The sequence below is a fragment of the Pholcus phalangioides genome, unplaced genomic scaffold, assembly GCF_987345545.1.
Source record: "Pholcus phalangioides strain wild (caught in Gottingen) unplaced genomic scaffold, Ppha-v1.0 ptg000004l_1, whole genome shotgun sequence".
Classification (NCBI taxonomy): Eukaryota; Metazoa; Arthropoda; class Arachnida; order Araneae; family Pholcidae; genus Pholcus; species Pholcus phalangioides.
Window position 1 is genome coordinate 46,150,400 of NW_028301597.1, and position 26,263 is coordinate 46,176,662.

The 26,263-nt window shown below is 35.0% G+C and overlaps 1 protein-coding gene and 1 non-coding gene across 2 annotated transcripts in view; one reads left to right on the forward strand and one right to left on the reverse strand.

The window, feature by feature from the left end:
- LOC149087699 (neural cell adhesion molecule 2-like) overlaps nt 1–26,263 on the forward strand; it is a 271,875-nt gene that overhangs the window by 219,511 nt on the left and 26,101 nt on the right. The window lies entirely within an intron of this gene.
- On the reverse strand, nt 1,832–1,903 carry TRNAA-GGC (transfer RNA alanine (anticodon GGC)). Its single transcript has one exon. It is a non-coding gene; the product is annotated as a tRNA-Ala (tRNA).

The window sequence follows — 26,263 nt, forward strand, 5'->3', positions numbered from 1 at the left end:
AATAATATTATCAAGTCGAAGAAAATTTCAGAGAATTCCATTTCATGCAGAAAAATATCATTAAGTTCTTGTTGATGGAGAGTTCTCAAATTATTTGTTCTCCATTAGATTATCGCCTGTGTGTCTGAAGCGTAATTGTTAATTTATAAAGAGATGAATTAGCACGACCTCTATTAATGTATATGTGAAATAACGTTTTTTAATATATTCCTTGTGAACTTCTTTTGTTTCTATTTGGATTAATTTACGTGATAATACAGGAAGCATTGACTAAGTTACACAGTGAAACCTCTATTTAAGGGACACCTCTATTCGAAGGACGAATGCCCTTATCCGTGTCCCTTTGAATTGGGACTTATTTACCTTTGAATAATTTCGAATAAAGTGACTAAACTTTCCGTCCCTTGCCTTAATTTAAGAGACGAAAAGTTTAGTCACGGGTGATTTTCATAAGGATAGGTTTAACTGATTCACTGTATGTCAGTGGTTCCCAGTCGGGAGTGTCTGGACCCCAAGGGATACACGGCCTGTTCACTGAGGGTACACGGCATAATTGCAGAATTATAAACAAGCTTATATACAGTAAGAGTAGACAACTTTGCCTAGTAATATTAAAAAAATACCAATGAATATGAGGCAAATACCAAAAAATATTAAAACTCCTTATGCATTTCGACACGCTATGGGTGTCGTATTCAGAGGATGAGAGTATCACGCTGACCGAGTTTCCCACTTGGATTGAGTACCAAATCTTCAATCTCGGTTGCTCAGCGGAACGGAAAAACAATACGTCTGTTCAAGTCAAACGTCGTGGCAAGAATGAAGCGAAGCGAAGTATGTGCCTGCGTGTAAGTCTTTTTGCAACAACCTGATTGGCTGTTTGGTCCGATTGGTCTATTCTTTAAATTCCCGCTCGTAATGAATGTAAGCCATGGCGCTGCGATCGGTGGTGTTGATTAATTGTCGTTTACTAATTTATTTTTGAAGGCCCGAATGTATGTGCCTTCGTAGAAGTCTATAAAAAATTCGCCCGTGGACTTTGTGAAAAACTCTCGTTTCCTGAAATTTGAATCTATGGCCCTCTTGCCAGCAGTGAGCGGCGATGGTCGATTTTTCACATTCTTGATTTTTAACACAGCGAGCATGCTCATTTAATCTACTTTTTATGGGTCTCCTTGTTTGTCTTATGTAGCCAAGCGGGCAATCGCCGCATGGAATAAAATAAATGCCCCATTGTTTATTCTGTGGTATAGAATCTTTAGGGGGCTTGAAACAAAAGTTTTTAGTAGGCACATCTATGGCTGTTAGGCTAATCTTTTTGAGAATTCTCAGTTTTTTTTGGTTTTTTTTCGAATTAATACAATAAATATGGCCAATCATACTCAAATATTTATCTTTGAGTAACAAAAATTCAAGATTTTCAAAATTTCTTGAGCATTGATATTATCTTATGAGTTCATTCCGAAATGAATAGATCCATCGAATTATCAATGCATTTAATATAGCGTTAATATCAGTATTGTTCCGGATAATTACTCTTACAAGCACTCGAGATGGCAAAGCATGAAGCAATTCAAAGGACAACACAGATTTATTACACAGAAGAGCTATTTACACTTATTTACAAGCAGAGATTTTGACGAAACACGCTAAAAGCAGACAGCGGCTTCTCTAACAGACCAGAGATCTCGTCTTCAAAAGCAGTCAACAAACTATGACATGAATGTCGCTCTCCACTTGTTAATACAAGATATACAGAAGACTGGATGTTGTGAAGATATTTATTATTTGAGATGTTAATTTTTTTTTAAGGAAGGAATAAACTCATCTCTGCCTCTACCGGGAGTCGAACCCGGGTCCCTCGATTGCCAGACGAGTGCTCTGACCACTAAGCTACAGAGGAGATAGAGATTTTCCTTCGCTAGAGCGTATATGTGCCGAACGGAACCGTGCAATGGACGACGAGCCACCAGATGGCTATATATATGACATGAATGTCGCTCTCCACTTGTTTATACAAGATATACAGAAGATATCTTGTAGTCAACAAACTGTCCATAATTCCGCCCTGGCGGCGCTACTATAAGAAATAAAAAAACCCAGAACAATATCCCTAGGATTCTCGCGAGATCTTTACACTTCTCTTGGCGCTATGACATCGCCAAATCACCGGAGCAGTCGCCAGACTTACCAAGTTTGGCGAGATTTACAGAGAAATGCGATAATGTGGCTATTCGCAGGTGAAATATGACATAATAAATGAAAAACAAGGACTATTAACATAATTTTCGTAAAGGTATCATTTCTAAAACCGGTATCATCACAATACACAATAAGTCGATTGTCTTTGTAACTATTTCAAGTCATTGAGAATGAGAGCAAAAACTGTATCTGAAACATTACCAAAAAAAGAACAAAAAAACCCAATGAAATACGAGGAAAAAAAAAATGGAGAAAATACATTTTTTTTCATCAATAAAAAAGAACAAAACTATAAGAACTTGTCCATTTCCATTACGATTATTTTCGTACTTATTCCCAAGACTTATAAAGGATTAACTTCCACATCGACATTTTTCTTTTACGTAATAAGAACAAGAAATGGAAAAAAAAAAAAAAATCTTAAGTGCTGTATCCCACGGGATACGATGAAAGAAACGAGATTTTTTTTGGTCTTGTTTGAGAGAAAAATCGGAAATGTTTTGTTTTCTTAGGTAGAAACTTTTGATTTTCAAAAGGGAAAAAAAGAAACTCTCTCATTTCATTCTGTTTAACAACAAGCGCTAAGACATAGTTTTAAAAAAAAAATGATGAATTCTTTCGCGATCGAATAACCACACATATAAGGAAAAGAATTTTCCTTCAACAACAGCAAAAAATCTATTCTATTTTTTTCTGTATAATTCAAGTTTTTAACAATGTTTTATTAATCCTAATTTTCTTTTTTTTTTTACCATTTGATGAAACGACTTTAATTAAATAAGAAATATTTGTTGAAGAGAATCCCAAAATAATTTAGTTCTTTTATCGTTTTTCAATGATTTTCTTCCTTTCTTGTTTTTTCCGTTTTAATCCTGGACTTTTAGATAACATGAAATAATAATAAAAGAATTTTGAAAAAGTATATATATTTTGTTCTTTTTTCTGGAAGAATCTTCAAGAACACGCTTCTGTCTGTCTCTCGATCGCGCACATGTGAATACCCGGAACACTCGATCGGGGACAAAAAAAAAAGCGTTTAAGAAATTAATTGAGAACAAGTGTTTTAATGATTAACATTTCATTAATGAATTACTTTTTCTCAGTGGAAATGGAGGAAAAGAAGATTTCTTTTATACTTTAAATAAGAGGAGAGAGAAAACGCCTTATTTTTTTTGTTGAAAGAATTCTCTCTCAGTTTTAATGGCATTTCTCGTTGCGAAATGAGCAATTAGTGCAACTTTGATAGATTTCGTGTCATTTAAATTTTGTAAAAAATATATATATATTAATTATATTCAAATATTATTCTATGATTTAAAATTTTTTTATACTTTGCCATTAATGCTGCTATTTTTTAAAATCGAAATTGTTCGCGAAAATGAAAATTTTGCTATATATAGATAGAGTTGCCACCGCTTATGAGAATTGCCTTTGGTATTGCCTGTTTTGTTTCTTACGAACGGTTGATTCTTATAACCGGGGATATTTCTCTGGTGCTCGTACATTTTGTAGCTACCTATATAGAGGTTTTTTTTGTTCAAGTAGTCAAGGAGCATACTGAATTACGAGTAGGAAGCCGTTATTCAATACCCCAACTCTCAAAATTTCAAATCAGCTCAAACATTCATAGTTCAATTTCCAAAGGCATATTATTGTCTATCAGTCGCGAGTAGTAATAAATGTTTTCGAATTTTCACTTTGGTTGAATATTCTTGAAGACGTTTACCCACATATGTTTCCAAGGCATAAAAATATAACTGATTAGGATAGGAAAAATCATTTCCTATCGTTGGTTGACTTAATTCGTTTCGTTGACTGAAAATTTCTCTAGTAAAAAATGCCACTGCATGAACAATACTATTTCTTCACTATATTTACGTGTGTATATGTCTCTAGATCAGGGATTTCCCAACGTATAGTTTATCGCGGAACCCTGAATTTTAATGAGGCTGTTCTCAATTTTACATTTACGTTACAAATTTTTAAATGTTTTTTTCTTCTTTTTTTTCCAAAAAGAATTTCCTCTGCCATCTTCTGCCGTCTCGAAAGCATCATAGCCCCCAGGACAAAATGAAAGAAGGTTTAGGTACACCACCTCTGAATATATAATTATATTTATTGTCGTAAATCATCGTGCCATATCTTATTGTGGAAGCCACAATAACATCCACAATATTTATCTGAGGTTCTCCGCATGGCCCCACATGGGACTGGGGCTGGCAGGGCCCCTGCCCGGGAGGCAAAAAAAGTTTCTCATCATTTTTTTTTTTGGTTTTTCACGCTATAAATTTAAAATAGACGGGGGGGGGGCGTGAAGTTTCTGACCTGGGGGCCCACCAAAGATCTCAGCCTATGGGCCCTACTGCAAGATGTGGGGCCATGGTTCTCAGTGTCGTGCTCGATTCGGGGAGCCCGAGATGATTCTCCCTATAAATATAAAATAGAGGGTCGTATGAAGAGACTGACCTGGAAATCTCAGCCTGGGGGGGGGGGGGGGGGTCCCACTTCCGGATTTGGGGGCATGGGTTCTCCGTGTTGAACTCGTGGTTGGAGTCTGTCATCCTGTTGGGAGGAAAATTAACGAATCAATAACTTTAGATTTTTATGTTTTTACTGAAATAATCGTGATGTCAACCAATAACTCATAGGGTGTTCATCTGTGTTGTCGGTGAATACCTCCTACGTACAATCGATTATCTATGATTGAGTACCATGATGAGTACCATGACCCCCCCCCCCCATATGTAGGGCTGTCAAACCTTTAGCACGGGGGCGAGGGACATATCTCATTATTTTTAGGGTTTTTTTTTTTCGTACATTATAGATTCACTATAAAGGAGACCCCCACCAAAGACCTCAGTCTGGGTGGGAGGGGGGGGGGCATGATGAGCACCGAGATGCGCGCAGGATAAGGAAACAATTTATTCCTACATAAAATGTGCCCTCTAACTATTTTTTTCCAGATAAAGGTATATTGGCTTTTATTTCACCTGCCCTGACTTGTTTCTCGGCTCACATAATTCCGATATCTGTACGGAATGACAGAATAGCATACTACTTTATACAATATGGGGGAATTTTTCTTAAATGCGCTGGGTACACGGAAGCACATTCTCAGTGATTCACAGACTCTAAGGGTACGTTCACACTCATATACAAAGTCGCAGAATACGTGTTTCGCGACAATCAAGTGTTGTGCGACTTTTATGTATGAAATGTCGCAAGTCTAAGTCGCAGAACACGTCCATCCACACTCTTATACGAAGTCACGCAACACGTGTTCTGCGACTAGTCTCTCGACAAATCTAAAGATTTGTTGAGCGATCTGTATGAGTGTGGATGTACCCTTAACGTTCATATTTTAAACGGGCGCGCGGTAGTCCAGAGTTCGATAAAGATACACGCCTGATCACTCACCAAAGGATGTTTAGAAGTGTCACGGGTTCGTTACCAGGTTCGTCCTTGTCAGAAACGCAGGTGATGCATCTATTGTATGGCTTTGGTAGTACCCTGCGCGGAACGCTCTCCGGGCCTTTACATCGCCAGGTTCTTCTAGCATTCTCACACCCCATCCCCCTTGGGTTAACCAGCTTATATCTCCCATGGAGACAGAACGGGAGTATGTTTGGTGTGGTGTCAGAAACTTTCCTAGCGTGGAGGTATAACGGAAGCTGCGACATGACCCATAAAAAAAAAAAAAACCGCAATAAATTCTAGGTCCCGGTCTAATTAGTCCTCGTGTGCAGAAAATGACCGTGGTGTGACAGAAATGATCGGATCGAATGATCAATTATTTTGTTATTCACCATGAAAAAATTGTGCCTTTCTTATAGTTACTTCCGTCCATAACCGATAAACGGGTAAAAATAAAATTTCATCAATAAAAATATGTCTTCTATAAAATATTGAAAATAACAAGATAGGGGGAGTACAGTATTCTATTTTAAATGTATAAGAAACACATATTGTTCAACTGGAATGTATGCTGCTACCTATCAAGAAAAACTATTAAAATTCTTCGATTGAAACTGCTGACTTTTTTTATTATTGTACCGCATAAAGAAACAAATTAAAATATGACATTGTTAAATATTTTTTAAATAATAATATTTGTTAAATTGTTATGTTTGCTACCAAATTTTAACAGTTACTGTTTGAGAATGGTAAGTTAATATCAGTAAAAATCCGTAAAGGGGATTTAAACTTTGCAAATTTGTATCAATATTATATTACCTCTCTTAGGGTGGTCACAATTTTTGGATAACAGATCAACATACATTGGTTAAAAACCTGAATTTAACCAATCCGTGTGGATCTCTTATCAAAAAATTGTGACTACAGTTTAAAAGTAGTGCTGACATTTGGCTTCCCTATATCGAATTGAAAATGACAAGTGCCTGAATTTCCATGTCAAGTATCCCGTTGAAGGCCTACTACTGTGGAGAGACTTTTTTCAAATGGAAGACCGGCTTGAGAACGCGCTTTGCAATTAGAAAACCAACTTAGGCCGACACCCACGGTGCTGTGCTACAATCGGGGTTCGAACCTCGATTCCAGCACGATGCCCACACGACCGCACATCACCTCATGAACGATCCTACATATAGATGTATGTACATAAGCATGTTTCCACAACTGAAATGAATGATGGCAGTTTTGGAGAGAAAAACAAAATTGATTCTTATAATTTGAAATATTTTGATATGATTATTTATTTATGATTCTTATAACCGATGGTTTTTACTATATTAAAACAACGTTTGTGTTGTTTTGGTAATTTGATTCTTATAAGCGATCAATTCTGATAACCAGTGACACTCTCAACTGCTTATATAATCTGTGCCTACTGTACTTCAATTCCTTAAACAGCTCGGTATGGTCATCGTGATGAAATATTAATAAAAGAACTCATCCATAAGGGAAACGTCCAGCGAACTATTATCGTCGTCGTCATCATCAGTCTTCACTGGTGTCTGTACAAAGAAGCGGATATTGGTTGGATGGCACTTAAGGGATCAGATACAATGATGCGTTGGCGGGTGACAAGCCGCTTCGCTACGCCGCACGCGCCACTGGCTTAATGTACGTCGCTCATCACAAATTCAATTCGTTCTTTTCTCTATGTTCTCGGGACGAGGTCTCCTACATATTTATCAGGATTCTTTCAGAGATCGGCTAAAAAAAAAGAAGTAGAGTGTAGGAGCTGTCTTGAAAAGCAATTATATTAACATCAGAATCAACTTGTTCTTATACGCGCTTTCATATATTGGCGTCTGTATATATGCTTGGTGCTTTATTTTCTTCGTGCCGAAGATGAAGTGGAAACAAAAAAGTTAGAAGATTCTCAATAGAATATACTGACAGGGCCGTGGTGTTTTCTTTATTTCTAGTTGTTGCGAAGTCCCATCTTTTTAGTTGTGTTTTAGCATTTTTCAAACCCACTTTGTGTTTGCGAAAACGTCGAGAAAATTAGGGATCCCGCTTCGTAATCAATTAAATATTCATAACTGCCATTTTCTTTCAGATCAGGTCTGTTTCCTTTATTTTTCTGGAGTATCTATTACGTATGAATATCGGTGTGGTTACCTTGTTTACTTTTTTTTTCTCACTAATAAGTGATCATTTTATTTCGATAACTTTATTCGAATAAAGCAAAGTTATAGATAATTAGACATTTATTCCTAAATTTTCAGTAGTTTCCTGCGCGTAACCCGTAGATTCAACATCGTGGATAAATATCATAGTGTGTTCCACAACGACCAGAGCCATATAACAAGGACTGTCGCATGAGTAGGTACCGTAGAGGAGATATATAATTTCTCCTTTATATTCCTCTAAGGTCGGTACCAGCTGACGTCACGCGTGACGTCATTCCCCCAGCAGAACCTTGCTACCGTGTTAATTACGGTTGCGAGCGCAATCGCTGTACTGTCCAATTCACTGAATTCTTTCCAAAATTATTTTTTTCGATTATTGTCATTAGTATTTGTATATTTATTGGCTTGCTTCGTTCAGCCATTTAAACATTCAAAATAAGCCATTTAACATTCATAATAAGTTTTGCATTAATTTGATTATGAGGTTATTTCCACTAAAATTATTTTTCTCGGATCCATTTCAGTTCAATCGCGTGCGTCAACTTTTATCGGGTTGATTGATAACCAACTCGAGAGACATAATTTCAATTACCTTCCGAGCCTTTCTGATAATTTTAATTATCTTTTTGTTTTCACATTTGAACTAGGTGTAGCTTTTAAAAGCTTTGGAGACTTCGTTATTACCAATGCAACTGCAATATGAAGACATGGGAAGCAAATATAAGCGCACTTACAGTAAACTCGATCGAGCCTCTTAATATTATCCTCAAAATATTATGAAAGTACATTCATCTCAACCAGAAACACATGAAAATAAAAAAAATTAGCGGCATAGTGCCATTTTTAAAGCCACAAAAAATTATTAAAAATTACAACAGTCGGCCACTCATCGCCTCTCTCGCTTCTTGGCGGTATCTGTTTTCGCTTTCTTTTCACTCTCTCCTTCACAGAGAGCTTTTCTCGTCTAAAAACACTTCAGTATTTCTTTTTTTCTCTCTCTTTTTCTTTGTCTGTGCTATACTTCATCATGTGTTGTTTGAATGAAGCCACTAATACTCTATGTGTGTGTGGTTGTGGAAGTTTAAATTCATTCTTGGCATCTATTGGCGTTCGAAATATTAATGTTCACAATTTTTCTTTTTTGATCCCATAATAATTCCGCCGGATATTTTCATATTTTTCTGCATGTTTAAATAAATAAAATCAGTGATGGTTTTTTTATTCGCTTCTCAGAAGCAGAAGAATATCTCCGACTATTTACTCAACCAAAGCGTTAAGGGATGCAAGGGGTTTGTTTTGCCACGTTTTTGTAGCAAAAATTTCAATTTTTCTACACACATCTATACGTCATTAACTACGCCATCTACGGCTATCTTTGTATTTTAATTGCGTGACACGAAATAGTGTTATGATTATTCGTAGATATAGTATATATACCTGATTCTTGAAATTCCTATTCATTCTTACTTAAGGTATCTCATATTATTCTATCGTGGTCAAAAGCCTCAAAAAACGATGCTCCAGTAAAAAACTATCGTTAAAAATATCATTTAACCCACTGACTCATTTAAAATGCCTTAAGCATATATTCGATCGTATATGCTATGCTATGCTGAAACAATATTTAACATATCTTATTTTACAATACTTTTTTGCACATTTTTAAACATTAAGAAGAAAAAAGAACACCGCCTGTCAATAAAATTGTAAATTCATTGTTTTTAAAGAAATTAAATAAATTTAAAATATTTTATTTACAAATCAGATATTCATGAATGAATCTCAAATTATTTATATGAGGGACTAATACTAAACCACACATGTACCTCGTCCATTTTCCTCTGCGGAATTTCTAACGAATTGGTACATGTTGGGATGTGCGTATCCGTGTTGTGAACCTAACGTGAAGCTTGTTTCTGTGTAATGCTTTTTATAGTGCGCCATCTACCACATATTTTCGAGTTTAATTTATCACATATTTCTTAGAAGTAAAATATCGCTGAGTTTTTTTGACATTCAATTATTCAAAATAGCTTTTTCATTCTTAAATAAAATTTCGCAATATGCCTAGATAATATCTTGTTACTTTACAGAAAGCTCTCCAGCTCAATACCACTGACATATTTTTATTTAGAATTTCTTTCAAGTATGATCACATGTATACGGCATTATATTCTGAGCTGATTAAAGAACTCGAATTTAATCAAGGGGAGAAAATAAATCATAGAAATGATAGCCGATAAACAATAAATTTTTGGTTTAACATAAAATAAAAAATATATTTGAATCCACATAAAAAACATGGAATCCCAAGCTTTCTTAGAAAGAATTATTTTTTTAGCTATATTTAGTTCCTCTGCTGAAACATTTTCAATAAATTTATAATACGCATGTATATCACAAAGAATAGAAACTTCAAAAACCGAATACAAAATTAAAATTTTAAGGAAAGAATGTGTGACGTCTTGAGTTCAAACGCAATGACACAATTGAGTTTCTTAATTCAAAATTGAAGAATAAAAATCTGTTGAATTTCATTTTACTTGAAATACCTCTTTTTATACTCCTTTATACTTTGATATTCCAGAATAAAACACTAAGAATTAAAACTGAAAGAAAAAATGGAATAGACAGCTGGGGATATCAATTTATCCGATATAGGAAAAAAATGATTTCTGTTGTAGGAATAATATCTGTTATTAAAGCCAATATGAAAATCTTCTGGGAAATATCGAGCGAAAAAAAATCATAGAAATGATAACTAATAAGATTTCCGTTCAGTAGAAGAATGAAGTAAAACTAAATCCTCATGCATCGTATTTGCTCGCACATAAGTGAAGGTAATGATTTTAGAGATATCAAAATAAGGAAAACTAGATTTTATTAATTCACCTCCTCTTATTTCGTTTATTCGCAGATCGTAGTATACGATTTTTATAGGGCGGGGTGACGTAAATGTAGCTTGATATAAGTAGAGGTAATATGGCATAGCGAATTTCTAAATAATTCCTGGGGCTCTCGGAGGGGTTTTACAAATTGCTATGGATTCACATCTGTTGTGGATTTGAAATGAATTTTTAATGCGCATACGTTACAAATAGTCACAGAATAAAAACTTTAAAAACCCAATACAAAGTTTAAAAAAAATACAGTCGAATCCCCTTTTTAGCGAATACCATTATAGCGAAAATCTCGTTTTAACAAACGATATATATATTTTCTAATTCCTCAGATAAGTTTACATAGAAACAATGCAAAAACTTGGAATTCCTTTATAACTAAATTTCGTTATATAACGAAGTGATTTCTCCGGTCTCTCGGAGTTCCTTATAACGAGATTCGACTGCAATACGAATAATACTTATATTCATGCTCAAAACATGACGTTAGTCTCTTAATTCAAAACCTAAGAATAAATCGTTTGAATTTCATTACTTGAAAAACCTTTCTGTATACTCATTTATACATTCAGAATCGATATTCTAGAATAAAACACCTGAAACTAAAACGTTTATATCGATTAGATAAAAAGGAAGATAAAAAATGGAAAAGATATTTTCCGATACGAATTTTTTCGATATAGGGAAAAAAATATTTGTTGCAGAAATAACATCTGTTGTTAGAAACAGCATGAAAATCTTCCGGATAATATCAACAGAAAAAAAAATTATAGAAACGATAACCAATAACTTTTCAGCTTAAAAGAAAAATTAAATAAAATTAAATCCCCGTATAAATATGCAATGACAACGTTTCTTAGAAAGAAATGCTTTTGTAGCTGTATTTAGTTTCCTCTGATAAGAGAAATTTGAAATGAATTTATAATACGCATGTATATCATAAAAAATAGAAACATTAAAAACCGAATAAAATATATTTAAATCTGAAGAAAGGAATAATGTCTTATATTCATGCTGAAAACATGACGTTAGTCTCTTAATTGAAAACTTGAGAATAAGTCGTTTAAATTTCATATACCAGAATAAAACACTCGAAACTAAAACGTTTTATCGATTAAAAAAAGAAATAATAAAAAAATGTAAAAGATATTTTTCCCAATACTGTGCATGTTTTCTCGATATACAGAAAAAATAACATTTGTTGCATTACATCTGTTGTTAAAAATTATATGAAAAGCTTCCGAAAAATATCAAACGAAGAAAAAAACAGAAGTGATAACCAATAGTTTTAACAGAAAAATGAAGTAAAATCGAATATTTATAATATATATAATATATTTACTTTGTGTGATTCTATATATATATATATATATATATATATATATGTTACTGCCAAAGCCCGTAATTGGCCACTTCGCGAATCGGCGAATTTCATTAAATATTGAACCGGCCGCGTAGTGGCCGATGATCCTTGGTCAAAAAAGGCCGATAACGAAAGACGTGATTCGGGATAATCGTCAAATACAAATACAAATACAAATACAACGCCACAACAGGCAAAATGCCCAACGAGGTGGCTGATAAAAAGATGCCCATAAAAATATGGTTGTCATATGTTTCAAAAATACAGCAACCCAATTAAAAATGCAATTAACACAAATTACAAACAATATATACACATGATAAAATATTATACAATGCCCATAAAGAATACTTATGGTTGTCTTATTCTAAGAATGGATAGCTTCTCGATTTACCCCAACATGTTTATCGTATTTCTTCTTAAACGTGTCAATTGTGTTACAATTTACTACCTCCGGGGGTAAGCTATTCCATTTATTAACAACCCTATTGGAGAAAAATTCCCTGCGACACCATAACCTTGCATTGTCCCGGTTATGTCGTCAAGTTGCGTCGTCAAAAATACGTCAAGTTGACGTATTTTTTCGTGATAATTATGTCAACGTTAGTTATGGCAACATATTAGACCACACACACACACACACACACAGTCACGATGCTGTAATCATTTTTTTTTCCTCCGAAATTTTTCAAAAACTGTTTGTGTATACATACTAGCTTTTATATAGTTTTTCTCTTAAATTTCACTTTTTTTTCCTCTCCTAACATGGAGCTAATCCAATACAGTTGCTATATATAGACATGTATCACATACTGGCGATTTAAAAAAATGAATTTGACTCCTACCGGCCGTCTTACATGAGCACATCGAGCAATGGCGAGCAGTCTCCTCCCAATCATTCCCCGAATCATTTATGCATTTCGAACTTTCGCCAAAACTCTTGACCAATTCGCGAATTGGCCGCACTTCGGGCTTTGGCAGTAACACACACATATATATATATGCAATCGCAAAGTTTCTTTGAAAGAAAGGAAATACTTTTGTACGTATATTCATTTTCCTCTGATGAAAAATATGCAATGAATTTATAATACGCATTTGTCATAAAGAATAGAAACATTAAAAAAACAAAATAAAGAATTTATATCTGAAGAAAAAAAATAATGTCAATTGTTCAAAACATGACGTCAGTCTTTTAATTCGAAACTGAAGAATAGATCGTTTGAATTTCCTTACTTGAAAAACCTTATTTAATACTCATTTATACATTCAAAATCGATATTCCAGAATAAAACACTCGACTAAAACGCTTCTATCGATTAAAAAAAAGAAAGAAGAAAAATGAAAAAAAAAACCATTTTCTAATACATATTCTTTTTACAAAAGACAAAAAATAATATTTGTTGTAGAAATGACATCTGTTGTTATAAACAATATGAAAATCTTCCGGGAAATATCTTAGAAAATATCTTACTTATACGATTCCTTGTCATACTTTTCTGTATTGTGAGTGAAAGAGTTTCGATGTTTTTCATTTTTATATTTGGAAAAATGCCAGAAATATGTGTAAAGAAAATTTTTTTTCATCTTTGTATGTTTTCCGTGGATGATATATCAGCGACGAGATCGAAACGTGTTCTGTGTTCCAGCTCTGGTTTTGCTTTTTCTTTCATGTTTTTCACTTCTAGTTTTCAGTATTTTCTACATTTTTCTTTCAAAAAAAATGACAAAAATGGAAGTAAAACTTAGTTCTGTAATTCGTGTGAAGACACTTTTATACTGTTAACGGGTTCTTTACGGTGTCTGTATATATAAATTACAGATACGTTTTCCAGTTGTATTTGTGTTTCTGTTTTTTTTTTCTTTTTGGGAAAAATATAGTAGATAATACAACAAATTTTTCACCACAAATATTTTATGGATGATTTTTTTCATAAACTGTTTGCTGTTTATGAATAATTTAACTGTTTACGGTTTTATGATGCAAACTAAGTTAAATATGCAGTATGAAGATATGTATCTTTAAATTCTTCATTTTCTGGGTCTTTTATTTTTTTTAGTCTTAAAACTGTATTTGTTTCCTTAGCTTTTGGTTATAGATAAATCAAATTACATTTCTGTGGATTTGGTGTTATTTTGTTGCAAAGTTGAATTTTTCCAAAATGGCATAGGAAATATGACGATTTGCATTTCGATATTTTGAGAAATATTAAGTATTGAGTCTCCGGAGTAGTGAAATAAAAGCCAGAATCCCTTATACAACATTGTTTTGTTCTTTTTTCCCCAATTTCATATGTTTAATCTGTTTGCCATGTTCGCCTTTATTTATCGTAGTAATTGATGGCAAATATACCATATAAAGTTTTCCATTAACGTTACCTTCACTTGCAAAGTGTAGGGCAGTGTTTTTTGCCGTTTTGGCGGCTGTGGGCAAGTAAAAATGGTTAAGATATTTCGTGGGCAAGTGGAAATAGGAGAAATATTTGCGAGCCGTCCAAAACAGCAATAACAAGAAAAAATAATTTGCGGACTGGCAAAAAATAAAAATCGAATGTAGGAATAGCAATTTGCGGATCGCCGAAAAATATAACGTGAATAGCAGAAATAATTTGCAGACTGACAAAAATAAATACACCAGATAAGAGAAATATAATTCGCAAAAAAAAAAATATATATATATATAAGATAAATCTATAATCTTAATAGTTATTATTTATGGTTATAATATAAGAAAATTTTCTACTTATGGTAAACTTAAACTTTCATATACAATATTTGCTCATGACAGAGACAAGTTTTTTTTTATAGATTAGGTGTCTCATGTTTGCATCAGATCGAAAGAAAAATATTATTACTCTAGGTTTTCTCAGCCACCTCGTTGGGCATTTTGCCTGTTGTGGCGTTGTATTTGTATTTGTATCTAAGCAGAGATGCGCGACCTCCGGCCCGTGGGCCAAGTGCAGCCCGCGAAAGGTATGGTGGTAGAAAAGTATCAATACACAAAACACGATAAATACCTAGGCTGATCATATCTCATTTAAATACGGGAAATCGGTTTCCAAACGAAATATCGCCCCATTATCGCTGAAAAAGTATCTCAAGGGCAAGTAAAATCGTCAATTACTGCTGCAGATGTTGTCAAAAGCAATTGAAGTTACCAATTACAGTCAAACAATTCGTCAAAGGCAAATGAAGTTGTCAGCCACAGCCAAAAAATCGTCGAAGTTGTCACTCCCAATAAAAAAATTGTCAGAGGCAAGTAATCTTGTCAATTACAGATAGAAAAATTGTCAAAGGTTGTAATGTTGCCAATTACAGCCAAAAAATTGTCGGATGCCAGTAAAGTTGCCAATTACAACTAAAAAGTAGTCGGAGGTAAGTACAGTTGTCAATTACAGATAAAAAAGTTGTCAAAGGCAAATAAAGTTGCCCTCTATAGCTAATTACCGCTGAAAAATTTGCAAATTGCGGGAAACATGGGGTCTACTACAAGTCGTAATCAGTACAAATCTAATTCATAAAAAAAAAGTGTATGTGACAAACATGTAAAATGAATGTATTTATTCAGCTATAATTAATTATGATACATAACATAATTTATAAGTCATGAAAATAATAATTCTTTGTTTCAAAAGTTCAACTAAGCCTGGTTGAAAATAAGGGAGAAAAAACCGGACATTTTTTTTCTTTAAAAATTAAACAGAAATTAAGCCAAAATTACTGAAATGTCCCGTAAAGTACGGGCATTATGGTCACGCTATATAGTCAAGCCTCTTTCCAGCTGACTAAAAAGGTTGTGCCGGAACCAACTATAATGAAAGTAAATTAATTGTCAGAGATCACAAAACAAACCACGGGTTTTTCGGGACATTTCACCGCATGTATTTATGCGCACACGCATAGGGCTTTAGAAACTGGTACTTTTTTGTTTCTGAGTGAAGGTTTTTTGCGAGTTCCGCGCGTATTTATGAAGCAATAAGACAGATTTGAAGAGCGCACGCAATATTCGTGAGAAACTATTTCTCGCTCCTTGGAAAATAACACGAAGCACATTTGTCATCATGGAGAGGAAAAAACAAACCCCGTGTATGATTTTTGTACAAGAATTGTATGTAATTTGTGCTTCCGTATGTAATTTTTCAACAGTAATTGAAACCTTGATTCTATTGTTCGACTTTGATAAATTAAATCTTTTACGTAGCATTTTTTTTACAAAGGCATTTATCTTTGATTTTTGGAAACATAAATGCCGCTCAGTTATGTATTTGCGGAATGAAAAAGGATCACGTTTTAAATATAACGTCAAACTCTGTTATAACGGCATCAAAGATTCCGGAAAATACAGGGTTATCGAGAAATAAGTGCTTCTAGTGCTCCGAATGAGACAAACTTCATACTACAGATGATTCAGATGAGTCGCCTATGAGCTATGACAGTTTTTTTTTCTGTGGTTGACAATTCTACTAGCCTTTGACAATTTTTTTCCAACTTTAATTGCCTTTGACAATTTCTTTTAGCAATAATTTGCAACTTCACTAGCCTTTGGAAATGTTTTTGGTGGTAATTGACGGTGCCTCGTATGGATTCCGAACTTCCCGTATTTTTATGAAGCAAATATTGCCAGAGTAGGTATTTATCGTAACGTGTATTGATACTTTTCTACCAGAACAACTCTCGGTGGCCGGATGAATCTCCTGGGCTATCCTCATTTAGCCCGAGGTCCGGAGGTTGTACCGATGTATTCGATCACATTTGATTATATATATTTTCATATCTAGAGGTCTTCTTGAAAACATCCCCCTCGGTTACAACGGCAAAATTCCTCGGAATCTTCGATGTGGTTATAACCGAGTTTGACTGTAGCTGATCCATAAAAGAGTAACTGGAAAAAAAAAATGGAACTTTTCTGGTTTGGAAGTTATCAGAAGAGATACAGGAGTAAAGTGTCAGTTGCGCTCCGCGGCAGTCATTTATCACTGGCCTTGGATCTCTTTTCTTGAGGGCGACAGCTTCTGCGTCTTGGCTTTTATCTCCTTGACCAGTTCACGTCAAGCAAGAGGTCGGGAAAAATAAAATAAACAAGGAAGAAAACTGGAATGACATTTTGTTAGGACCTTTCTTTCACTGACATGCATTACATTTCCTTTTTTCTTGTCTCGTTTTGTTTTTATGTGAGGTCATCGGATGGATGACTGGGAAAGTCCTCGGTCGACACCAAAGATATCACTCGCATAATGTCGATCCGTCAAAGTTTCACTTTTGGTATATTTTTCTTAAATCTTTTATCAACACTTTACTATACGGGGTGATTTTAAATTCATGGGACAAACCTTAAGAGGTAATATAAGACACCTAAACAAGAATTTTTGGTCACTGAATACCTAGTTGAATCACAATAGCAAACATGGTAGAGCAGGGGATTTCAAACTTAGAGTTTCTCGCGGGACCCTTGATGGTTATGAAGCCGTTCAGCGGAACCTTTGGTGATAATGAAGCTGTTCTATACGGAACTCAAGCAAATTTTTGAATATTTATATTCAAAAAAAGTATATCACTACTGCCGTCTCGACAGCGTCATAGCACCAGGACAAAATGAAAGAGGGCTGCACTACATCTTAAACAGGGTCATATGCAGCCCCTGATTAATAGAGCTCAAAAGGGGCACAAATGGTTTGCCGGGGTACGAAAATTGTCTTGTCTTCTCGAGAAATTTTGGTTTACAACCTTTCAAAAAGCGTTAAAATCAACTGAAATTAATTAGAATAGCACATAATAGGTATTTTCTTTCGATATTTTAATTTTAAACGAAATATTGAACTTTTTTTTAATTTTTGGTAGGCTTGGGAGAGGGGGGGGGTGGCAATCCTTCTATTCCCCTCCCATATGCGTAGGTCTCTGCTCTTAATATGCATATTTAGTGTAATGAATCATTTTGCCAGATCTTATCGTGGATCCCCTATTCAACTGAGGTCCCAGCATGATCTACAAGGGGGTTGGGCTGGCAGAGCTCCAGTCCAGGGACTGAGATTATTCTCATCATTTTTGTTTTTTCCACACTATAAATTCATAATAGAGCGGGCCCGTGAAGATCTCAGCGTAGAGGAGGATCCCCTCTTACTGCAGGATGGGAAGGGAGCATGGGTCTCCGTGTCGTGTCCGATTGAGCTCAAAGTTGAGACTCAAGAGGTTGGAGCCGTCATCGTATTAAGTTATTCTTTATCTGAGTTGTCGGTTTTTTTTTCACTATATAGGAGGTCCCACTAAAGATCTCAGTCTAGGAGTCTGGCTTCAGGAGGAGGGTAGCATGGTCATTCTTACATGAAATGTGCCCTCTAACTTTGTTTTCTTCCAGATGGAGACCTATAATGCCTTTTATTTCATCTGCACTGACCTGTTTCTCTGCGCATAGAATTTCGATATCTGTACTCAATGTAGGGAATTTTGTTTTTCTGCGCTACAAAAAAACTCTGTGTACATAGAAGCATCCTCATTCTTAGTCATCCTCACACTTTAAACGTTCATATTTTGTAAACTTATTAAGTTGTCATTTTCGATTACTTTTGTCCACAACCACCAAACGGGTGAAAATAAAATTTTAGCAGCCGAAATATGCCTTTCGGAAAACAATACAGTACAGGATGTATTGGGAAGTATCATTAAACTGGAACCCCTTCTGCCACCTATCAAATAAAAAAAACTACAATTGTTATGATTCGTCGATTGGACTGGTGACCGGTTTTTGATTAATGCACCGCATGAAAAAAAAAGTGTATAGTATGATATTAGTAATAAATATTTTATAAGCAATAATATAGATTGAATTATCAAGTCTGAAACTTGATAATTCAATCCATATTATTCCTCAAAATTTATTTATTAATATCATGCTATGCTAATTTTTTTTCATGAGACACATTAGTCAAAAACTGGTTACCAATTCCAGTTGAAGAATCATTAACAGTTGTGTTTTTTATTTGATAGGTGGCAGAAGGGGTTCCAGTTTAATATTTGATATTTCTCAATATATTTTGCATCCCGTACTGTATAATTATTTTCTAAAAGACGTGTTTTGGCTGATAATTTTTGTTTTACCCGTTTTGTTGGTTATGGACAAAAGTAACGAAGAAAGGCACCATTTTCATACTATGCCATCTTACAGGGTTTATATAATAAGGGATTATGGTTTATGAAATTCATGCAAAGAAAAAAATTCCCTATTTTGTACAAGGTTGCATGATATTTTTTTCATTCCGCGAAACAACAGGTCTATGCAGGTGGAATTAAAGATAATGTATAATATATAATATATACTTATAATATATATATATATATATCTGCAAAATAAAAAGGATCCTTGATACCTCAAAATAATAATTTCTATTCAGCTTAGCAGGATTTTTCAAACCGGCAGCGGTTCCAAGAGATAGCGTTGAAGTAGGGTTACGAAAATATGCCCATGAAAAATACGGTTGTCGAACTTATATCTAAACTATATCAAACATACAGCAGCCCCAAATAAGAGCAATAAAAAACTAATAATTACGATAAAATATAAATATACTGCCCATAAAAAATTATGCTTGTCTCATCGCGAAGTATGGCTGGCTTCTCGATTTATCCCAATATGTTTATCGTGTTTCTTTGTGTTATAATTCACGACCCCGGAGAGGTAAGCTATTCCCTTTATTTACAACACTATTAGAGGAAAACTCCCTGTGACACCATAACTTGGAATCGTCCCGTACCAATCGATACTGGTTTACCCTTTTCGCAGCAGTTGATTGTGATGTATTAATAACTCATGGTCCATTTTATCCATCGACCTCTGCGCTTTCCCAATGCAGAACATTTTCAAAAAAATGAAGTCCGCCTTAATAGCTTAGATCCCGTGTGCCATCAAGAGCACGTGGGGCTCTTTTCTGTAGAAGACCAGCGGTTCTCCACCGGTGCTCCGTGTGATTACCCAGGACGCTCGAGGAAAAAAAACAGTAAATTTAAAAAAAATTAATATTTTTGAATAATAAAAATAAGTCAGTAACTTCGATGAATAAATAAAAAATAGGCCTACGGGGCTACGCCATAGATATTATATACTGGAAAGGGCTCCGTGGGTCAAAAAAAGGTTGAGAACCGCTGTTCTAGACTAAGCCAATGTTCCTCTGTAAGTATGATCTCCAAAACCTAATGGCATTCTCCAATCCAGGACGAACTAAAGTTATTTTATAGCAGGACAAACTATTATTTGCCTTTGACAGATTTGTTTGCTGTAATTGGCGACATTTCTTAATTTTGACAATTTGTGTTATTTTTTTGTTGGCTGAATGGCAACTTTATTTGTCCTTAGACAATTTTTCACCGATAATTGGTGATATTCCGTTGAAACCCGAATTTTTTTTATGAAGGAAATATGGTCAGCTTAGGCATTTATCGTGTCGTGTATATTGATACTTTTGATTGATATTTTGTCGTGTATATTGATACTCTGCCGGATGGAACCCTTTGGCTGGCCGCATTTGTCCAGGACCGTCATAGGTTGTGCACCCCAGCTCCAATGTATTACAGCATATACCTAAAACATAATATTTTATTTCACTTAAATTCAATCAAAGTACCGAATAATTAAAAACTATTTAGTGTGGCATAGATTACAGACTCTTGGGCATTATATCAAAGCCATCAATTCAAAAATGCATTTCTAAAAAGAAAATAATAATTAGAATAATAATTCTGATAATCGTGTGTTATCTCCATGACATAAAAGCTGTTTTCTTTCATGATTATGCACAAAATAAAAACTTTAACGTACTTAAGACATCTACAAAAAAAAAAAAAAAAAACGACGAAAATATGAATAAATATGACGCATAATTACGCTGCATAAAAGCAGTTTTAAGTACAATGTCATGTCCTTTCATGAGATCAGACCTTTGTATGGAATCCTCTCGGGGTTTCCATAAGTTTGCATAAATAATATCAAGTTCCATATACACATAGAGAGATGCTGTCTCTCTGCTATAAATTTTGAGATTAAATTTTTTTTTTTTTTTGTACTTTCTCGCGAGTCAAAAGTTTATGGCTTTTAAGAGAGTGGGAAAAAAATGTAATAACGCTACACAGATTTTGCTTTTTCTTATCTTATATTTCGTATTATTATTTCTTAAGAAATAAGCTAACTCTTGGTAGTTAGTTAGTTATTACTCTACGTTTCATGAGAGGACATGCAGTTGTTATGGCGTGATAAGGATACCCTGGGGAGTCAGCATTTTTCGTTAGTGCACACACGAGACGATATTCCCGTTAAAGATTAATGAAGCGGGAAATGATTCCTAATTTTTTTTTTTTTACTTGGAATTTCCTTACTTTTGTAAAATAGAGAAGAAGAGATGCTTCTTTTGGACTGATGATGTCTCAAACAAGTTTTTACTTTTCTCTTCTTCACTGAAAATTTTCCGGCATTTGAAAGAGATAAGAGAAGGTTCTTAATCGATCTAAATTACGAGGGGGGGGCTATTCTCATCGAAAAAGATGTGTTATTGCCGCTTTGGCTTTCTCTTCTTACTGGACCCATGGGTATAGTATGTGGGCAAAAGTTGGATTTTTAAGGGACGTTAGCAGATTGGGGAACGTAATTTTTTGTTTTCTTTTTGTTTTTTTTATATTTTGAGCTTTTATTAGTGATTTATTATACGTATCAACGAGATTAATGAGCTTCACTTTCCGTCGTTGTTGCTGCTGGAAGAATATATCTCGGAAAATTTCCAACTGACAACATGTGGTTTATCATTTTGGTAGAATTTTGGCCAGTTCCGGTGGGATTTTCCCGATAAAATAAAATATAATTCGGCCGTTTATTTGATGACTTTGAAGTCCGATCGACTTATTTCAGACACTCTCTCTCGCTCTGTGATGCATTATTGATAATCGAATTACCAATTTTTTTTTTCTAGAATTACTTTATCTATTTTATCTAGATTTATTTATCTATTATTTTATTTATTATTCTAGAATTATATTATACTGAAGTGATATACCGGTATATTTCTATATTTTCTGCAAAGGCAGTTTGAAGATATCTAGACTCAACCCAGATACAACCCTGTACAATAAAATAGCCCACAAATTCATAGAAATTTATGTGCCTGTTGAAAGTATTTTAAAGTCATACCCAAATATATTTCTTGCAAAAAATATATATAATATAATTATAGTCATATTCTCTTGTCACCAGAGAGAGATACTACTACCATTATCACCGAATAGGAATCTCATAAACATTTTTCTGAGGAATTTCGAACGAATGATTGTGCATGTCGGAAATTTTTGTGCTCTCTAACGTCGATTAAGGCAGTGCGTGCTTCGAGTTTAATGCTGCCATTTATCTCCTGAATCGGAAATCATAAATGTTTGCGCCCGTAGCATGTGGGATTTTGTTATGATTGGGTTCTGTGGAGAGTGCGACTATAGGTATAGTACAGTGGAACCTTGTTTATACTTATCTCAGTTATACGATTTTAACGTTTATACGTAGTATGACGTTTGGCTTCAGTTGCAATTGGTTCGTATACATTTTAGTGTTAAAATACATCATTTATTCGACGTAAAACCTCAATCATTCGAAGTTTTCACTTGAACTCGAACTCCGAATCCTATGAATAAACGTCATTTATATCCATCAAATGTGCACAATTTTTGTATACAATGAAAACTCGTTGCCGCAACAGTTCTTCTTGAATATTGTCACCGCAGAAGCCATAAGCCATAAGTTTTAGGATGATTGCTGACGTATACGAAAATACCCAGCGAGCTGGCTGGTGGTTATTTAGAATGGAAACGCAAGTGATTTGTTTATTTTATTGTTTCTGGGAATACGCAGACGCAGCAAGAGCCCCAAAGAAACGGGTTTCAATTGTTTGAAAGACGGTCATATGTTCTTTCAGAATTTCTTTCTCCCAATGCTTTTAGCGTTATCCCCCCCCCCCCCACAAAGTAGGAAAGTCCACATTGTAAGCATTTGGGAGGTACAGGTCTGCCGATAAGAGACGTATACAGTAAACATACACACAGTAAGTCCTTTCGATCGTTTCGTTTAAAATTTTATTTCGTTGTGGTGCTTTGCTTGCTAGATGTGTCAAATCAGTCGTTCGTAATGTCGAGAAAACTAAAAGCGCTTTCTCTAAAAACAAACTGGAAATTTTGGAAGAATTAAACAAGAATTAATGATGAAAGTTGATTTTGCAAAACAGTTTGTGTCAACTGTTTCCCAGTGTGAATGAAGTGTGTTGATTGAACATCTGTAGCGTTGTAGGACTGTTGCCCTCTGTGCCGAGACTTTTTAACGGGGGGGAGGGGATCGGCTCGCATTCCTGCGTTTAAGTTTGGAACCACAGAAAACTAACTTCAGCCGACCGCCACTGTGGCGACGGTGGGGATCGAACCCGGCAATGTGAGTCTGTCACTATGACCACTCGACCACCACAGCGGCCGTTAGCCGGGCAGAAATATCTCAAAAAAAATTTATTTTCAGCCGAAAAATTCGCAAGCCGAGATATAAGTGTGTGTGTGTGTGTATATATATATATATATATATATATATATATATATATATATATATATATATATATATATATATATACACATATACAATATATATATATATATATATATATATATATATATATATATATATATATATATATATATATATCAACGAAATTAATGGCCTTCAATGGCATTATTCCGATGGTTTTCTCGGAATGGAATACATTCCTGGTTTTCTGGGGTTTTACAACTTCAAGGCGTGAATGTGTGTGAGCCCCCCGATCCCTCATTTAAAAAAGTCTTCCTGCAGGTAGCAGGCAGGTCTACAACACAATACTCACATAACATACAAATTCAAGTATTTACCATCTTTAATTCGAAATATGCAAGTTTGGACCACACCTGAAACCTAAAAGTATTCGATCCGTGTGGTTAGAACACCAATCGGCGAGAGGCACATACATACATACACAAATACAACGGCACAACAGGCAAATTGCCCAACGAGGTGGCTGATTTAATACAAATACAACGCCACAACAGGCAAACCGCCCAACGAGGCGGCTGACTCAAGAACATCATGGATCCCCGAACCCCTACCTACTACTGCTACACCACACATGCACCCCTCCCCCCGGAACCCCCCAACGAATCGGTACATGCGGGAATGTGCGTGCACCACAGCGCTAAGAACATCATGGATCCCCGAGCCATTTTTTGGAGGCCCTACCTACTACTGCTACACCACACATGCACCCCGCCCACGGAACCCCCAACGAATCGGTGCATGCGGGAATGTGCGTGTACGTGTAGTGAAACCTGACGTGAAGTTTTTTGTTTCTCTGTAATTCTTGTTATGTGTAGTGCTGCCATCTGCCACCAGTTTTCCTAACTATGAGTGAAGTGTTATGATTGAATGATTTATCGTTGTAGGACTGTTGCTCTCTGTGGCGAGACTTTTTAACGGGGAGATCGGCTCGCATTTGCGCCTTGAAGGTGGGAACCACAGAAAACTAACTTCAGCCGACCACTAAGCATGAGCCTCATGAGACTATGGCATGAGGGGAAAAACTACAATAGGCTAATAATCCTTACATTGATTCCGTTCTAACTAATTTTCGTATGCATAAAAATTGTGCTAAATGCAGTTCATAAAAATGTAGTCCGACAAAAATTACCAAATGATAAAAATGCATCGATACTTCGTGATTAATAGCATTTAGGATTGCGAAAAAACAGCGTTAAGTAATTCGATGGAAAATAACGTTGAACTTGCGCATAAAACTCAATAAACAAATCGACGAACAAAAATATCCCAAAAACAAATCACGTTCGAAAAACTGAATTATAATTCACAATTAATTTTGAAAATGAAATAAAGGCATTCGCTACACACACAGAAATACGGGCTCGACGAAGTGAATATTTACTACGTACTAACCATTAGAGAAGAGGGAAATAGTTATTTACAAATTCCTAAATATTTCCGCTAAATGCACAGAGTTGTTCAAGATGTTATTCCCTATCTACATTTTTCACGAAGTCGCGATGCAAATAAGTGGAAAATGATGAGTTCTCGTTGATTCCGCCATAATTCAAATTTTCTTGAGACGTATTCGAAGGGAAGAAGAATCTCAAAATGCGGGGAGCGGAAGAAAAGAAAATTGAAATTGAATTAAATGCGTTTGTGTGATATTTAAATTTCCACTTTTTTTTTTCATTCAATATCTAAATGTAACAAATGGTGAGCTCTTTCTCTCGAAATAGAACAGTGAGAACGTTAACATCAAGAATGGCGGGAGTTTTCTTGTCTGATTCTGCGGAGGTCATTGTTCACTCGGTCATGTGAACAACCGGATGTTGGAATTTTATACATTTTCTTTTTAAAACCCATCATAAGAAGATAATAAGTTCAAATGGACAATATTGTGATTTGTGCTACTACTTGTGAACTAAATACGGTAATACTTCGGCTAATGAACACTTAGGCTTACGAGTTTTTTGGCTAACGTATATTTTATATATCTATATTCGGGATTTTTCTGCCTCTTCTAACAAATGAATGAACACCAGAACGTTGCCATTGGACTTATCCCGTTGCCGAGATCTCTTCCAGCCCAGCTTCGTGGCAGAGTCCGGAACACTTTATTTTGTGTCGGAAAAAAACGACATACAAAATTTTCCCAGGTCAATTTGGGTACTGTCGCGATGAAAAAATTTTGTGGTGATTACAGACGATTCATTCCTGCCTCTTCTAACGACGATTTTTTTTTTCGGGATTTTTCTGCCTCATATAACGAAGATTTCATTTGGGATTACTATGTAATTCTAATTTGGAGAACTGAGAGAAGTTCTTGGAAATGCGAGGGTTAATTATTTTAGACCTTTTTATTTCACCAGTGAAAACTTTCAATTGCTTCAACCAATCAAGCTCTATACAAAAAAATCTCAACTGCTCAACACGCTACGTCGTACATCAGATTTCTAAATTTCTCTTATAGGAAAGTAAAACGCGAAAAGTTCAGCCTCTTATCTAATTTCTGCCGAATGTTAATCAGAATATTGGGATATGCCCACTTCATATGCTTCTTTCGATTCCAGCGGAAGAAAATATCCCATCGCAATATCTTCGTCCATTATAATTCAAGACGAAAATTAGCTGA